Below are 5,545 nucleotides of genomic sequence, written 5' to 3'. Positions count from 1 at the left end.
TGCGGCACATTTTTATATAATATTTCATCAGCCAATGGGAATACTTTTTTTTTTTTTACAGTACGGACGACTCATTTTACCTGCAGATGTTTTACAATATAAAGAACCTCCAGTTTGAGCAGACGTATTAATCATTTGCCGGTTTTATACCCTGGTTATCTGTGCTTGCTGGATTTCCAAGACACAAAAAGTTCATTCTTTCAAGTGATAATGAAATAAATAGATATATTTAATCGTTGCGGGGCCATGTGGGTTAGCTTATAAATTGCAGCTGAACAAAGTCAATAAAGAACATTTGGCCTAAGTCATTTCATTTTGTATACAAAGAAATTAGCACATTAGGATCTCTTTTGTCAGCAAAAGGAAGAAATTGACTGGTTTTGACATAAAATACTGAGAATGTTTATTCAAAGAAAATCTTTTCAATTGGAAGTGGTTTACAAATGTGAATTAAAACCTGATGTTCCTTGCTGTACACTTGCAGATCTTTTATGCTGTTTCCAACATGTTTAGCCATTCCTGGTAATGCTCTTAATTAGTTTGACTTTTGTGTTGGACTTGTTCTGAAAGGAACACTTAGAGGCTGATTCACTAAGGGTCGAATATCGAGGGTTAATTAACCCTCGATATTCGACTAGGAATTGAAATCCTTTTACTTCGAATATCGAAGTCGAAGGATTTAGTGCAAATTCTGCGATCGTACGATCGAAGGATTATTCCTTCGATCGAACGATAAAATCCTTCGAATCGAACGATTCGAAGGATTTTAATCCAACGATCGAAGGAATATCCTTCGATCAAAAAAACTTAGGAAAGCCTATGGGGAAGGTCCACATAGTCTAACATTGACTTCGGTAGCTTTTAGCTGCCGAACTAGGGGGTTGAAGTTTTTGTTAAAGAGACAGTACTTCGACTATCGAATGGTCGGATAGTCGAACGACCTTCGATTCAAAGTCGTGGTCGAAGGTCGAAGTAGCCCATTCGATGGTCGAAGTAGCCCAAAAAATACTTCGAAATTCGAAGTTTTTTTACTTCGAATCCTTCATTCGAATTTAGTGAATCGGCCCCTTAGATCATGATCGTGGCCATCAAAGTAAGGCAAAGACATGGAAATCATAAATATGCTTCATAGTGTAGCTACTTCCAGGCAGGTGCTATATGTTCATATTCACCTATGTCTTGTTTCATGTATATATGCATGTATGTAAAATGTTAATACTTTATTAATAATAATAAAAATAATAATAATATTTAAGACTGTAAGTCTGTTGATGATTCACTTTAATCCCAGAACCACTGAAGCTTAAACTCTAAATTCTGAGCAATCCCTTGGATCAATATTTATATACAGTATATGGTATAAAGAGAGACAAGACATGGGGAAAATGGACTAAGCTGGTAAAAGAAACATCAACAATTGATATTGATATGTTAATTACTCTACAATCACAGCTCTAAACTCATATACACAATGGTAACACACAGAATTATGATTAATTATTTACAACAAAGGATCAGTGCTGCCCATTTTGCCACAGTGTTGCTCATATGTACTTGTATATGCATGTATGTATTTGATAAAATCTATAGTGGTAGGGAAGGGATGTAAAAGTGCACCTTAAAGGAGACCTGTCACCCTAAGAAATAATTCCAAATCCTATATTATCATGTCATTCAAGCAAAATAAACTTTACTTGCACTACATAAATGATTTCAGTCTTGTTCCCTTTAACCTGCGAATAAACAATCACAGCAAGCAGGCAGGCACCATTTTGTAAACACTGTTATTAAGGCAAGCTTTGCATTATAAAAAAATCTTGTTTATGCTCCAGAATGGGGGACCTGATGTCCATCCCCATGCACTGGTTACAAAATTAGATGATAGGGAAGGAGTGGGAATGTGAGGACATCAGTGATATCTAGGAAATGCAGAATGGAAAGTGAAAGTAATTGCCTGCCCCACCTCTATGCCTAAGGCATAGAGGCTGGGTAGGCAATAAAGGATTGACAGCTAAGATTTTTAAATGCATTTATAACAGATATGGATGCTTTAATGAAAAAATGTATTTGGGTTTCATGTTTAATTTGAAAATGACTTTTATTATACAGCTTTTTATGTCTGGGTGACAGGTCCACTTTAAAAATCTGGTGGTGGGTGCAAGGCAGTCCTGTCACTTTTCTTGTGCTATAGGGCAGGCAGTTCAGGGCTGCGTTGGAGCCTGCTCTGCCTTCTGGGGAAACACCTTTAAATATGAAGGTATGTGGCCATGCGCATTCATGTTTGTGTGTGCATGCCTGCATGTATGTGTTAGCCTTTGTATATGTGTATTTCTATATATGAGATGAGTTTCTTTGCAACCATTATATGGCATTAACCGTTGCAAGCCTTGAGAAGTCCACAAAATTCAGACATGAATCTCTTACTTTTGCAGTGTGGATGTCAGTATGGTTCCCATTTGGAATTATTTATTATTATGGGGTATATTTATCAAAGAGTGAAGTTAATAGTGAAGTTTCGCCACTAGAGTGAAATTCCATCACTCCACATTCATTTCTAAGGGATTTTTAAAGGCGTATTTATCAAAGGGTGAACTTTCACTTTCACCCATTGATAAATACGCCTTTCAAAATCCCATATAAATGAATTGAGAGCTGCGGCATTTCACTCTAGTGGCGAAACTTCACTCTTTGATAAATTTACCCATGTGTTTTTATATTTGTTTTTAAGAGCTTCTGTGATAATTGATGACGTTAAGGGGCATATTTATTAAGAGGTGTAAAAAACAGCGGTATATTATACCACACACCGCCAGACTTCGATGTGTAAAAAAAGGCATACATTTTTTTAATGCATTTTTTATTAGAGTGACATCCCCTTGAACCAATGCAAAAAAACGGCAGCAAATTTGGCATTCGTGTGGTGCAAAATTACACACATCTTGATAAATTTGCCATTTATGTTACACAGTTTTTTTTGCAGAATTTAGTTTTACACAGCATAATTAATATACCCCCTAGTGTTACGTGTGTACATTGGTATGTATGTCCTAATATCTTGTAAAATATTAAAAAGCAGACCAGTGTCAGGTTCATTGAGCAACAAACCTAATCTTGGAAAATATTACTTATATACTATGTATACAAATAAGAAAAGTTTATCCTTTCCCAAGAGAGGAGCCAATATGTTGGTCATGCCAGTAAATATCGACCAAAAGGAATTTATATAACATATTTTGGAATGCTGGCTGCATTGATCATATTTTGAATTTTATGGTAAAGGTGTGCAGCTTCAAGGTTTCTAGTCTGTATTAGGGTTGCACCGAATCCAGGATTCGGCCTTTTTCAGCAGGATTCGAATTCGGCCGAATCCTTCTGCCTGGCTGAACCGAATCCGAATCCTAATTTGCATATGCAAATTAGGGGCAGGGAGGGAAATCGCGTGACTTTTTGTAACAAAACAAGGAAGTAAAAAATGTTTTCCCCTTCCAACCCCTAATTTGCATATGCAAATTAGGGTTCGGATTCGGTTCGGGATTCGGCCGAATCTTTCGCGAAGGATTCGGGGGTTCGGCCGAATCCAAAATAGTGGATTCGTTGCATCCCTAGTCTGTATTTCCTTTCCCCTTTCTATAGTAGAAAGAACTTGAAGGAGAATTACTTTAACTATAGGAATTCAAGACGTTTGCCTCTCTTCTCTGGTACAGAACTGGGTCAGAACCAGGGCCGGACTGGGAGAAAAAAGCAGCCCTGGCAAAAAAAATCAAAGCAGCCCACTTCAGGTATGGGATTGTTTATCTGGAAACCCATTGTCCAGAAAGCTCCAAATTACGGAAAGGCCATCTCCCATAGACTCCATTATAATCAAATAATCCAAATGTTAATTTATTTCCTTTTTCTCTGTATTAATAAAACAATAGCTTGTACTTGAACCAAACTAAGATATTATTTGTATTTATTGGGGAAAAATCCGATTATTGGGTTTATTTAATGTTTATATGATTTTCTAGTAGACTTATGGTATGAAGATCACCCCAGTGCAGGCATATGAGTTATTGAATTAGGGCCAACTGCTGTGTTTTCTGTAGCAAACAAACTGACGATCAGTTGAAAATATGGAGTCTGTATGGACTGGTGATTGGCCATAATCCTAAAGTGGAAGAGGGGCAACCAGAGCCTGCAGATGAGTTATGTGCACTGGAATGACCTAGGCCCCTTCTGATGAGGCTTCAGGAACCCCTATAAATGCCAGAGAGGGCCAAAATCCTAGCCTGTTTATAGTAGAGGGGTCTGTGCAGTGAGACACGGTATATGCCTTGTAGGGGCCACACAAATTAAACTCATATCGGCTCTACTGGGGTTCTGGCTGTAATGTCCATTTGCATAGCTGAGGTCTGTGAGACCCTATGGATAGGAGATCTGTATAGGAGATTGGTGGGATCCCCTCAGGGAAAACTGTTGGTCTGTTTGGCCAAAGACAAACGGCCTCCCCTGGCAGAGTTGGCCGGCGGCGGCAGGCCCATCACTTTCTCCAGGAGGGGCGGCGGTGGAAACAGCAGCTGATAGCAATGACAATCCCTGCCATTTGCAGGTCGTAGGGGGGTGCCACGATGTCCAGGAAGGCAGCGGGCCCATCCAAAGGGCTGATCTGATTCAGGTTCTCCCTGTGCGGAGCCAGCAGGCAGCGCGGTCTGTTATCCCCAAACTCTCCCACGGAGCGCATCGCTGCCCGCCGCACAGAGCCGCACTGGTAGGAGAGCAGCGGAGGGATGAAAGTGAGAGGTTTGAGGGGCTCCTTGCCTGCTGCCCCTGCCGCTTGCAGGCGATCAAAGCCGCTAATGCGGAACTTGACTTGCTCCCAGACCCACATCTTCTGCCCGCACCCGGCTCATTTTCCGCAGCTGTCCCAAGCTCTCCGCCAACGGGCTCAGGCCGACCCCTCCGCTGCTGTGAAAAGTCTGCCAGGCCACCTTCTATATCGGAGAGCTAATCTCGTCCCAAGTCATCTCCCTCTGGCTCCTGTCAGCGCTTCGGCGAGGAGCTCATCCATGCTGTATGCCTTCAGCGCTCCCGCTTGCTCCTTCTCAGCCGGGAAACAATATTGTGACAGAGAGGCCCATGCGGGCCATTTACATATCAAAGACAGCGGCCCAACGGGCATTTGCCCGAATTCACAAATGGCCAGTCCGGGCCTGGTCAGAACCACCCCCCCCCAGAGTCAGACAAACTTGGCACCCAAAGGAGTCAGTGTGTAGCTACTAATGTACTAATGTAAAAAAATTCCTAGATTTTAGGTGTGGTACTTAATGTAAAAGAAGAATTTATGACAATTCTATGATATTATTTATAGAGAAAGTTTTACAACCAATAACAAATTATCTGTAGAAGTGCTGTAGGCGACTGTATTTATGATTGGCACCTAACATATTTATGTCTGCTCATGATTCTCTTATGTAACTCCTCCCTGTGTGCATTATAAGTGTGGTTCATCACAGCATCTAAATACACAGCAGTTAAAGGGGAACTCCACAAAAACATAACTTAAGCT

At 40.7% G+C, this 5,545-nt stretch overlaps 1 pseudogene; it reads right to left on the bottom strand.

The window, feature by feature from the left end:
- Window positions 1-4,195: 4,195 nt before the first annotated feature.
- Window positions 4,196-5,174, bottom strand: LOC121399164 (annotated as a pseudogene).
- Between the last annotated feature and the right edge of the window lie 371 nt (window positions 5,175-5,545).

The sequence above is a fragment of the Xenopus laevis genome, chromosome 9_10S (genome assembly GCF_017654675.1).
Source record: "Xenopus laevis strain J_2021 chromosome 9_10S, Xenopus_laevis_v10.1, whole genome shotgun sequence".
Classification (NCBI taxonomy): domain Eukaryota; kingdom Metazoa; phylum Chordata; class Amphibia; order Anura; family Pipidae; genus Xenopus; species Xenopus laevis.
Note: the sequence above shows the minus strand (reverse complement) of the source record. Positions and strands in the feature narration are given on the sequence as shown.